Source organism: Syngnathus leptorhynchus, chromosome 8 (genome assembly GCF_054491065.1).
Source record: "Syngnathus leptorhynchus isolate UIUO chromosome 8, UIUO_Slep, whole genome shotgun sequence".
In the NCBI taxonomy this organism is placed as follows: Eukaryota; Metazoa; Chordata; class Actinopteri; order Syngnathiformes; family Syngnathidae; genus Syngnathus; species Syngnathus leptorhynchus.
In genome coordinates, this window is record NC_141202.1 from 5,822,509 (window position 1) to 5,836,315 (window position 13,807).

Genomic DNA, 13,807 nt, shown 5'->3' on the forward strand with positions numbered 1-13,807 from the left:
AGATTCATTCTAAGAACGTGCCAATCATGTTGCACAGTCAAGGTTATTTTACTTTTCAAGCATTTTTGCAATGCATGTTTTCTTTTCTTTCTTTTTTTTTTTAAATGAATCATAAAGGTGATGCCAGAACTTGATCTGCTAAAATACTTAACTTAAAATTGTATTGTTTTTGCCAACTTCACACAAATGTTAAAGAATATCAAAGAGAGAAAAAAAGAATGGCTGTGCCTAATTGCTCTCAGTGGGAAGTAAACAGTTGTAAAGCAAAGAACTGTTGGTGTTATCTTGAGACAATGACATTTTTTTTTTTTCCAAGCAGAATGGAGCTGAACTTGAGGCAAAAAAGCATCCACTGACAAATCCACTTGCTTTTTAGGATTCTCAGCCCTAAAACAACTCCTTCATGCTCCCTTCTTCCCTATTGCCTTTTTATTTATCTCTCGCCTTTGGATCTCCCTTCATGCCGAGTCCCCCGCCTCACTTTCTCTCTTTTTCCCCTTTCCTTTAATTTTTTTTTCTCTTTGAATAATTTACTGCAGCAGGGGAGGGTGGAAGTACGTTTATTTTGAGTGTGTTTGCGCTTTAAACAGAATGCTTAATGATTGCCGATGGGAAAGAGACTGCATTAATCCCATTTATGTTGAGACCTTTTACATGTACTGACACCCGTAACAGACAGGCAGGGGCAAGACTGTGTGTGTGTGTGTGTTTGCGTGTGCACGTGTGTGTGATTGTGTTGCGTTGTTGAGCCATGGCGCTTTCACCACAGGCTCATGATCCACGCTAAGAAGAAACCTTATTAAGCTGTGTGTGTGTGTGTGTGTGTGTGTGTGTGTGTGTGTGTGTGTGTGTGTGTGTGTGTGTGTGTGTGTGTGTGTGTGTGTGTGTGTTTGTGTGTGACTGTGTGTTTGAGAGAGAGAGTCAAAATGCCTGCTGTGTGCATATATACCTCCATCCTCGATCAAGGCGAGGCCTTTGGGGCACCCCCTCACACTCACTCGAGTGATTTGAAAAACCTCCTGATGAAATTCACAGCTTTCAAAGTGTATGTCTTCCATGCGATTGCAATATTTCCATAAACGTGGAAAACGCTTTGAAAACGCTGGCATTTTATTTTCTAGGAGAGGCGCATATTGAATTTTACAGTCGCTTTTGAAAAAGTTTTTTTACTCTCTATACAGTGTTTTTCAATATGGAATGTTCTACTTTGTGCTGAAGGTCAATGAGGAAGTAGAACGTGGTTTTAAAACACTTAATATACTAGAGTATAGCAAAAGTATTTCTGTGTGTCATTGTATTAATATTTGGGCAAAAACACTGGAATTGCTTTCAATATGCATTAGCATTTTCTTTAAAAAAAAAAATATGGCCGCTGGTTAAAATATAAAATTTCCAACATTTGTATTTGCTTAAGACAGATATCGCAATTTGGCACTGACTGTTATCCTTAAACATAATGCAGACATTCAAAAGTGTGCAAGTCCAATTTGCTCTTGGTTGTTTAAATCTAATCTAAAATCACTTTGGCCATTTGAGAAGTAGAATTTATAACCAAATGCTCTTCATAAAAAGTGGACATGAATAAGGCAAACTGTTGTGTCTTTTGTATCCTGAACCTGAAGTGAACTATCCTTTGTTTATTGCTTAGCTTTAATTCTCACATTTTGTTTAACATATTTTCGGTTTGAATAAAGGAAACACAGATATACAGATTTAACATTTTAGATTTTAACAAGTTATTGACTCCAAAGCTTTTAAAACAGTCCAACAAGACTTCCCTTACCAAAGTACGTCATGGAAAAGTGCAAATTTAAGAGTAATCTCATGCTGCTTAGGTTGATGATCAATATATAAAGATAAGCCTCGGAGGAATGAATATTTTGAATAGACCAGATGCATGCTATATTCATGGACTTAGCGTGTGTGTGTGTGTGTGCACGCGCGCATGTGTGCGCATGTGTGTGTTTTGAAATCATCTTTATGCTAATCCAGTTCCCCGCCTTAACAATCTAAGTGGGGAGATGCATTTGCATAACTAGCTAGTGCAATGAACAACAGGGGGTCTGTGAGGCACATATACGACGGCATGTAAATGTGTGTGCACGCGTGTGTGAGTGCGCCTGTACGTATGTGTTCTGTTGTATGTGAGAGAACAGAGCTTTCAAAAGACAAAATGCCAGTCTTCTACCTCGTTTGCTCTTTCGTTCTGTCATGTTTAGAAGTAGGTCTCTGACTCCTGAATCTCATTTACGCCTTCAAAAGTGGGTAATCTGGAAGGATACCACACACTTTTACACATCTACGACGCTTCACAGAGGTTCCACATGAATCTGAAAGAGTTTCTCATGACTCGGCTCAATAATTTTCCCTTTATTAAAAGATGGAAGCAAATATTAATATAGTCCTTTTTGTCATCATTGTTTTTGTTTGTTGTCCATGCGTAGTCTTACTTGTTTGTTTAGACCATCAATCCTGACTCCCAGAAGGACTCTTGGAAGGGGCACTCGTTGACACAAGGATATACAAACTCACAAACACGCAGACCGCTCGTAGCCACTGCTGGCACTACGCCATTCTGTCTGGCCCTGTCTATTTGTGGGGGGCAAACTGTCTGCCCTAATCAGTGCCAACATGTCGCCTATATGTACCATGCTCCAGGGGGACCTGTGTGTGTGTGCACGTTTGTGTGTGTTTGTGTGTTTCCGTCTGTTCAGCCAAACAGGCGACCCAGTGACCATGTGGGCACAACAGACCTCATTACACTTGCGACCCTAATACCATTTCAGATGTCTACCAGGTTTTTATGTGCATACTAACACAAACCGATAAATATTAACCTGTAGGAGGCTTGAAGTATGTGCAGGTTAACGCAAATGCATGGAACATTCAATAGGAAGTATCAAGTTACCGTGGCTGAATTGAACTCCGTCATAATTCTTTATGTACCTCAGAATTAGTGATATAACTAAGAAGGAAATATTCTAAGAGGGGCTGGTGGGAGTATATTTAAGTCTAGTAAGGTCCTGTGGACTATTTGGTCTGAGCAGAGAACAGGGCACATCCTGAGAAGATCACCTTTCAAATGCAAGTCAGACATATCAGACATAAAGACGTACTCTGACTCGAAAAGTGTAATCAGGTCTCCTACTGGCTAAATTGTTCTTCAATATTTGCCAATTAAAGCACCCCCCCTCCTCCTACACACACACACACACACACACACACACACACACACACACACACACACACACACACACACACACACACACACACACACACACACGCACACACTTCCTTGAATTCAATTTAATCAAAACCTCAGCCAGATTGTCATTTATGTTTTAGACGAAAGCATTATATGTGTTTGAAATACATTTACAGCTCAAACAATCCTCATTTCCGAGTCTGTGTCTGGACATGAAAGCTTCGGATTACTGTGTAGAAGAAAAATCTACATTTTACCAAAAGACATTCAGGACGGTAAAGTTTGGTGAAAACTGTAGTTCTAGTCAAGAAAATTGATCTCACTCTCTGTCAGCTTGAATGGGTGGTTCAGTTGTTTTTATGTGAATAAGTATATGAATTTCCCAAAGCCTAGTTTTTGCTCTGGACATCTCTTCTCAAAACGCACAAATTGGTCTGTCTCCAAAGCCTTATAGTAGTAATTGGCCTTCTCTCTTATTATGACTGGCATTTGCACATATACTGAAACTCTGGTACTTGTTGGCATTTGCAGATGGGGTGAAAGGCCAGTATCATACACACTCCCGCTCCCACTGTAGACACACACAGTTTGACATGGGTTTGCAAGACCGCACAATCATACACAGGGGGGCTCAAAGGTCTTTGTCATTCACGTTATGACTTCAAAAGTTAGTGTGCACGTGTGCCCTAAGTGTGTTTGTGCGCGTGAGAGATCTTGTCTCCTTGTAAGCAGTAGTATTGGGAATGATTGGAATGAACGCACTCGGTGCACACTGACACTGTCTATTTGTCTGTGTGTGCAATGAGTAAAGGCTTCAGCCGGGTTTCGAACCTCTATGAGTTCCTTAGCCTCCACCTGCTTGGTGCTTGGGAGATCAGCAGACCAGACACTACTGGAGGTACTGAGGACTAAGCAAAGCCTCAATAACAAAAATGGAGATTCATTTACTGCCCAGTTCTTCCCCAATCATGAATCATTGAAGACGAGCTGCTATCGGAGTCGAACAGACGTATGAGGACTGTTATTTTGTTGGACAAACATTTCACAGATCCACAAATGTCCTCTGTATATTGGCAGGTTGGAAGAACATGTAATTCTCGATCAAGTCAACTTCAAGCTGGAAACTTCAATGGCAAATTTATTGAAGTGTATTGTTATATACACTTCTTGAAGTGAGCTATTGTATTTCACCCGTTTAGATCCCCGTCCAGTGATTACTGTGATGGGCTTCTTTCATTATTGAGCCAAGCAGGCACTCATGTCATTAAGGTGTGACTTTCACCCAATCAACGCTAACGTGGCCACTGTTAGGGATGTCAATATTCAGTCTTACCAACACGGTCAATAATTGACACTAAGCCTTTTCAGAACAATCTAAACCCAAATTGGGTTCTCCGGGAGGGCTGGGTCTGCACTGCTGTTTTAAAATGCATGAGATTCTTTTCGTTTTCGTTGTTGGCAACATCTACGGTACATGCACTTAAATCTCGATTTTACGCGGACTTTGGGTTCCAGAATTGGGAAATCACATTAACCCCAAAATCACGTTGTATAGAAAGTCGTATTTTTTTTCGAAAGGCATGTTTTTAGGCAGTCAAAGGGGTTCTTTGTTACATCGATTTACGTCAGTCATATTGTTGGGCAACCAAAGGGGTCGGTTTGCTGTCCGTCACCCACACACATCAAAGTCTGTTGACATTTTATTGGAAGAGAGGCATTACGGAGATGACAATATCAGATGGATTGAATGGGTCATATTGATGCTATGTGAATTGGATGGAAGAGAGAATACAGCATCCACTAATTCTACTACTGCGTCCGGCCACGCTCTTTGACTTGTGAGTGACAGAGTCCTAGATATCCTTAACATTGAAATAAAGGATAATGACAAAGCTACTATCACCGCTGACCCACCATTTAAAAAAAAGGACTTTCTGTCCTTTCAATCCCAAAATGTCAATTAACAGCACCATTCTTCATTTGAATATAACTGATTACTATGCAGCTCCTGCTTTTACATATTCAAAATGGGATTCTCAATCCAATTAAATGAGCAATGTGCTGTAAAGGCGTGGGCAAACATGATTGAAGGCAGAGCTTAGGATGACAAACAAGAGCAGTCGGAGGAGATGGAAAGAAAGCTTGCTGTGAAGTTAATGGAAGAGTGTATGATCGCTGATGGAGCAATATGTGGAAGTGTATGTGCAAGGAGCAATATAAAAGTCTGGTTAGGATTCAAGTGGCTAATAATAAGTTGACAATCAAGTTTTATTGCAGTTGTATATGCTTGCAGAGACACCTACGTACATTTATGTGCTGTTCGTGTGGGTGCGCTTTAGTTTTTTGTATGTGGCGGTAAGAATGGTTCAATATCATTTTCACTTGAATGCTAAAACAAATACACATTGATTAAGTCATGGGAGCAATATTGTCCATCTCTTTTAATGAAATTTAGCTTGGAATGCTTTAAGAGTAGTTGTGGAAAATAAATTGATGCCTCCATTGACTAAAGATATCACGTACAGCTCTATACAGGGATCTTTTGTATGTCTATAATTGTGTATGTACGCCTTCATGTGCCCTTGGTGCAAAACCCAATCAGTGTCTCTAAGATCTGTGCTCAGGAGCAGCCTGATGCTGTTCTGTCAGACTATCTGTCTAATGAATGCCGCGACGTCCCACCGGCTCTCTAAATATGTGCAGTGAAATGAGGTGAAACACGGACCTTAATTAAAAAGTGAAGACCCACGAAGATGTGATTAAAGCAACGCTCCGCGGATTATCGTGACGAAGTGTCTTGGAAGGCATACAAAAAAAGTAAAAGGGTGTGGTGGGGTGGGGGTATTGTGAGTGATTAAAGTGCTGCATTCTGTCTTTTTACTTTCCATCATATTGCTTTATGCAGAACAACTGTTTTGTTCTTCAGTTTTCTTCAGAAATCTCACACAATTTACTGCACTTGTATTTGGGCCTTGTCTGATGTTTATGACTTTACTCAGTCAACTAGAATAATAATCTCTCAAACATCAATTTTGTGATTGACTGACACCAGTTGGACCATCAATTCTGTCTGATGGAGGTAACAGTCTAGTTAACAGTCGTTAGCAGTCTACTTCATCATTTTCATTCGAGTCAGCACTCGGTGCTAATGACTCGTTTCCTTTTATGGACACTGCACTGTTAAGCATCCACCATGATGTTCTTATTAATAATATAAGCATTGATCATTGTTATCTCTTTCGCGTTTTCCTTTCAGCTGGTTTTGCTTACTGTGCTCAACTTGATTTTCTGTTATGAGTACTTGGAATTGTGGTGGTGTGGTGGAGGTCACTCTAAAAGAGTAATCGTTTCTTGCTTGTTTCATGCAACACCCATTTAAACAATTTCAATTACCATATTTTTAATTTTGTAATATTTCTGGAATTTTCTTTTTGTTTTATCGCAGTTTTTTTAAAGAATACTTTGTGTTTAATCGTTGAAATATACAGTGATGGAAACACTGTAGATTAAGGATAACCATCACAAGAAATTACTTGTAGAGCCAGTTAAAGTAGGAGGAATAGTGGTAAGGTTTTTTTTTTTTTTTCATTATTTTCTCGAGGCCACAAATTGCTGGCAGCACCCCTGTTGAACTGAAGTGTAGGCCTACTTGTTTATCATCACCTGTTTCTTCAAGACCATTAAGCAGCATCCATGACTTGTCACATACTGTGATGATAAGGCAGGTCACATTCTTGCTTGTTAGAAGAATTAGGAAATAAAGAATAAATCTTGCTTTTCCTGTAGACGCCACAGAACTCATACTCATATTACTATAGCTAAAAAATAGGTTTTATATTGTAGCTCTTAATAGACAAGACATCAAATTTGCCCATTACCCCCTCTCTGACCCTATGTCTTATTTCCTATGCCTTCTATGCCACTGCATGATTTTCTCATGACCTGTATGCAAATATCCTCTGTATGTTTCAACATCTGGTTAGCCAGTCCATGGTTGTCATTTCCTATATCAATCAAATCCTTTCACAGTGTATCATGTATGCCAAGTGGGATTGCGTGAGATAAAACAGAGATGGATACATACCGCTTTCCTGAGATAATCTCTTGAACATCAGTGAGATTAAAGCCAGGGAATCATGTCAATAAAATCCGCGATCGACTAGCTCTTTTTTACAAATCCCTCTTGAATAGGATGGGAGTGGGACAGAAAGTAGGAGGGCCACATAATTGGAGAGGGGAAGGAACACGGGTGACAAACTATGAGGAGGAGGATTTCTGGTAACTTTTACAGTTTGTCTTTTCTTTTCAATTCAACGTCATGGAAGATATACTGTAGGAACACAGACTGAATGATGGAATTAGCGAATGATGAGGACATATAAGTGAGCTCAAATTGAAGAAAAAAAGAGAGCAGATGTGAATGAGAGAGAAAAATGTGTTAACATTAAGGACCCTATTTTCATGCTCAATGCAAGTCAAGCGCAAAGCGCCGTCTGACTGTATGCATAGATGGAGATTTTTCCTTTTGACATTTTTGTAGACGATAACAGTTAGAAAGGGAAGTTTACGCCACTGTGGGAGTGAACACAGCCGACTTACTTACCGGCCAATGAAAGCGGCCCTTTTTATTCTCTCTAAAGTCAGCGTGCTAATGTTTCACATAGTCTTTGTTTTAGTGTAAGAGAAATATACTTATTGGAGACAATGCAACCAGACCTCCATGAGTGGATGGTTGGATCAAAGATAACTCCCGTTTATGTTTCTTCGTGTCTGTGTGTGACACCCCCCCCCCCCTCCTGACTCCCACATAGTTGGTGGTGGGTTAAAAACTATCATAAAAATAATGATAACAATGATTTATTAAATAAATTGATTCCAATTGATCATGACAATTGATTTATTCAATAAATTGATTTCTCCAATGATTCAGACCAATATATGCATCATGTTGTCATATTTTTAAATTAAATGCAATGACACATACACATGATAAATAGACATGAAGATGTGCACATTTTATATAATGTGAACATATGCATTGTCTACAAAAATAGGGCTCTGAGAACTAGCTAACGTGAATATGCATTTTGCTGCCTTTGCCAACAGCCTCAAATGTTTGCCCCCTCAGTTGGATAGGGGCTTAAAGCAACAGAGATTTGAAAACAAATGGTGGAGTAATACCCTAGGCTTCCACGTAAGCCACATTATGACCCGCTGTTGTACACTATATGTGTTCTTTATACTAAGTATACACTTTGGATATTTTTTAGGGTTCCTAAATAGTGGTTGTGAAAACACTACTTTTAATACACACAAGTAATTTGGCCTTTGACTCACAGTATTGATTGTTGAAAAGCTCTTGGCATTTTTCCATTAAGCCTCAGCATTCCAGCGCTGAATGGAGTTATCTGTAAATGCATTTGCAATTGGCAGCAACAGAGAAGCTTTTAACTACTATGTGAGAAGATGTGTGGTTAAATGTATAACCTTGCTTTCCACCTATGTTTTCTCATGTCTTTTACTGTATTTCTATTTTCTCCACTGCTTTTCTTTGAATATGATTGCAAAGATTTAAAGTCCAATCACTTTTCTTTCCCCAGCATGCATTCCTTTCAACAACTGTCAGCCCTGTAGTTTGCTCTAATACCGTACTCATTAATGGAGTCATTAAACCTAGTGTGCTGCTTCTCTGGCATGTCAGCTGACACGTGCTGTCACCTGCACTGCGGTGAGAACACTCCGTGCTGAAAAGGTCACGGTGCCAGTGCATGTGCGGAAGTGAGAGTTTGCAGCCTTAATGCACAGATGTGTCAACGTCTGTCCTGTTTGTTGTCAGCCCTACAGGCTCTTCACGTGTTCCATTCTCTGTGAGTGCAACTGCAAAACTCTTTATTGCCAACTTGATAAAAACCTGAGTGTGCATTTTATTAGACATGTGACGACCAATCCGCTTTAAATGAAAAATATGAAATTCCTGTTCTGTATTCCATTTTGAACATGCTTTTTACCTCCAAAATTCAAAATTCAAGGACTGAGATGCTGCAATATGGTGCTAAGCAGTGCAGAATCTGAAGAGACTGCATTTAGACAGGGTCCAAATGAATTTTCACTCAGATGGGTAGCACTTTCTCCATTTTTTTGCATCATCCCAACCCCCCCCCCCAACCTACGTGTTGACAACTTTGGCAATCATTTGAGTCATAGAAAGGGAACATCTGTGCGGAAACACTGCAGCTCTGCTTACCATTTTGCTTGGCTTTTGTGGAGTCTTCAAAATCACAGATATTTGCCCAACCTACAGTAACTTTCAAGTCCTAGTGGTGGAGGCTGTATGTTATGTGAGTTAGTTGAATCTCGTTAAATCAATAAAATACATAATAGGACAGCAAACATCTGATCTCGTTAAATAAATAAAATACATAACAGAACAGCAAACATCTCATCACAAGGAGTGGACCATTAGCTTCTTTACGACTTTGCATTTTACCAGACAACGAGCAACTTGGACAGAAAACCACAATAGGCAAATACAAAATAGATGGACATGGTTCATACACAAGTGTTGATTACAATGTGTGAAATTGTTAGTCTCTTCACTTGATTCCACTAGAGTGTGATTGCCTGCTGTTATTTACATGTTTTAGTGTGAAAATACACAAAATGTGCCAGGTTAGCTCCATGAAGCTCAACCCACTATCACTCAATGTCTCATTCTGCGTGAACATCACGTACACAAAACCTATATAGGAGTTCCAAGATGTATATCATATACAATATTATAAACACAAGAAATCCTTTGTTGGTGGTTTTATTGTACAGTAAATGCATTTAGCCAAAGTACATGTCTGGCGTAGCGTATGTACCTCCACCGCGATTGATAAATAAATACTATCGGTTTGAGCAAAGCAAACAGCATTAGGACCCTCTAAAATGATATGCTTACGAGGCGCAATTCAAGCATTCTGGAAAGCCAGGATCATTCCCAAAGAGCAACGTGACTTGCCCAACTGTTTAATTCAAATACAGAAGATGAGGACTTTGATGTATTTGCGCATGAATATCGATTAACAATAAGGTGAGTACAGTACATCGATGGTTAAATAGTAGAACAAAGTACAACCGAACTCACTGTTTTGCTCTCGTGAAATTTTTTTCATTTGCCGTAGGTCATGCCGTGCATGTGCCCTATGTGTGGGTTAAGTACACAAAAGCCCCAGCAATTCAGTCTGCGCCTTTTACACTGAAGCACCTTATGGTGTGAAAAAAACAGTATTCTATATATTTTAAAGAGTGCAATATAATAACAAAATCATAACTTTCTTAAGCACCATGAGTTTATTATTTCATATTCAGAACTTAGAACTACAAAAATTAAATACGGTGAGGTGTTTGTGAGATAACACTCACGATAAAAAGTTAGATTTTTGACTTGAGAATAAAAAGATGGAAGAGGATATATGTAGGATTACAGTAAATCTTGAACTGGAAAGGTCAGGAGTAAAATGTCTCCTCATTCGGCCATCCATAACGCTCTTCTTATTTCACTCCATTAGTGTTTTCTGACAACCGTCCCTCAATCCAGCTCCTTTTATTTCCACTCTTGCCTGCCTGCTTCGACTGGATGAACTATAAATAAATTGAAAGAGATGTATGATCAGAAATTAATTTATCTGTTTGACACGCCGCCCTCAACAATTTCTGGGGTGATATGTAAGTGTTTGATGTCTGAGGCAGAGCTAGGTTGTGGCTAACACAGTCTTATCAAACCAGAGAGGCGTGGATGGAGAATGGAAGATGGCTGTTGGCTATTATCCACTGTCATGCCTTTAAGAAGCTTATCATATATATATATATATATATATATATATATATGTAGAATATATACATATATTATGTATATATATATATATATATATATATCTTCTTTTGCAAGCAGATGTATGACACGTCAACACAAGTATGTTTGCATTTGTTGCCCTCTCTAACACACACACACACACACACACACACACACACACACACACACACACACACACTAACCTCACAACCTTTACTTTTTGCTATACAGTACTCGCTTGACTTGTAAGCCAAGCACAGGCTGGTGCAGACAAAATTGGACTTGACATACAATCACACAGACTCTGCCTGTCAACCTCCCACAGCCAAAGTCACACACACACATACACACACACACACACACACACTGGGCACATACACACAATGAGCACATACACAATGAGTACATACACGACCACACACTGGACTGGTCCCAGCGCCTGCCATCTGCGTGTGTTTGTATGTTGGCCTATTGTACCAGAGAATGTGTGATATTAATGTGTGAAATTGAATGAATGGGTGTTGAAATGAGTCTTTTGATATTTGGAAAGTACAGAAGGTCAGGTTCTCACATGCTGTCAGGGCCAACGTTGTTCCTCCGAAGAAAGTTGGAATTAGAAGTTTTCAATGAATGTGGAAAATAGACATAATTTTGTGAGATATTTCAAAGCCAAAATGGCTTTTTATAAAGATTAGTTTGATAGACTAAAAAAAACAGATGCTCAATTTTCTTTTCTTTTTTTATAATAGCTCTTCATTTTCAAATTATGTTTGATTTGTTTTTACTGTAGAATGCAGAATGTGGCATTTTTGGAGATTACCAGTCCAGTTGTTAGGTCTATCAAATAAGACACAATATAGTCCTTTTTTCAAAATGTTATTTTGAAATTTTGCTGAGTTTGTTTTTGATTAGAATAATCACATATGTATTCATTTAACTCTCACACTGTGGTTATAGTTTGTCATGAGCTTGAATGCATCATTGTGACCAATGTACAATTCTAAAGTACATTAGACGGGAGAAATATCGCAAAAGATGTATGTAACCATTACAAATGCTCAAGATTAAATTTTTCAGTGCATCCTGATTGTGGGGTGAGAGGCAGGGTGGACTCGAGACTGGTCATCAAGTAGTCTCATTCCTTTTTTAACTCAACATTAAAAAGAAAATAAAAATGAAATCAACCACAAAAGGTTGTGTATACAAGCGTTTGCAAATGGCTTGCTACACAAGTCAGGCGCTCACTGTAGAGATTACTTGATTTACATGTGAGGCACCCAAGGGGTGGATCCAGTATACACTTGAGGGATGATCTGGCCTGGGACAAACCCCAGGAGAAGCAGGAGTGTGTTGATGTGGGAGAGGGCCACCTGGGTCACACCACTCGGCCTGCTGCCAAGGCAACTGCATTTTGCATCTGCAAAGAAAGAATAAGGGATTTATTATTGTCATAAAAACATTTCATTCATTCTTTTTGGAATTTGTGTAAACCGCACACAAAACAAACCCATACACACATGTGGTGGGCTTATTTGAGGGTATTATGGAATATTAGTGTGGCTGGGGAAATGACAGGGTGTTGCTCAGATGCTGTGGTTGCTTAGCAACCAAGGTAATATCCAGATAGCTAGTGCTGTTTCATTTTGGGTGATATAAGTGTCTGTGTGTAAGCGCCTGTGCGTGCGTGCGTGCCTGTGCATCTGTTTACAAAACATGGAGAAGAAACTGGACAGTAAAAAAAAAAAAATTCTTAAATTGCATATTTATTATAAAAAAAAATGACAACTACTTCGAATGCATTCAGGTTGTTACACATTGTTGAAAAAAAGAATTAGCTCATATGTCTTTATACATTCAAAGAATGACACTAAAAATAAATAAAACAAATAAATAATTACCGTTTTATGACCAAATTGGCTAAAGCATCATGGATATTGTAGTAGTATGTCTCAAGAGTGGTAGAAACTTTAAGTGTTAGGCAAAGATACCAACAGCTTCTTGTTCCCCTCTCAGTTCTTAACTGATGAATAGTTAGAGATGCAGTGAAAGGAGGGAGACTATGAAAGGAGGGAGAGTATGATGTAATTCTATCCTATAATGCTGTATGGTTCTTTATTAGATGGTGCTGTAGTGTAGTAGCAAAAGTGTATTTTTTCTGGTGGGGTAGATTAAAACTACAGTTTCACCATGAATATATTAACATTTATGAGGCAAATCGGGGTCTGGCAATCACTCCACTTGCATAAATAATGAGCTGGTTTAATATGACTGCCTGGTGGGAGCCTCCCTTGACATGTGTGAAATTGAATGGGTGATGTGTGTGTGTATGTGTATGTGTATGTGTGTGTGTGTGTGTGTGTGTGTGTGTGTGTGTGTGTGTGTGTGTGTGTGTGTGTGTGTGCGTGTGTGCTTGTGCGCGCGCTCAGGCAGAATGCTAATGACTGAGTCACTGGCAATGTACCAGCACATGTACATATTTACGTACACTTACACAATTAAAGCTTTTCAGTTAAGCTTAGCATGTAAGTGTTCTTAGACTATATTGAAATTGCGCGTGTGTGTGTGTATGTATGTATGTATGTGTGCATGTATGTAGCATGTATGTGTATGTATATGTATATATATATATATATATATATATATATATATATATATATATATATATAAGGGCAATTTGGTGGGGTAAAGCAGAGACCAGGAGGCAAATAAAAAGGAAGCTGCTGCAAAAACAGCTGGAAAAGAGCGAAAATAAGAGCTTTCACCTC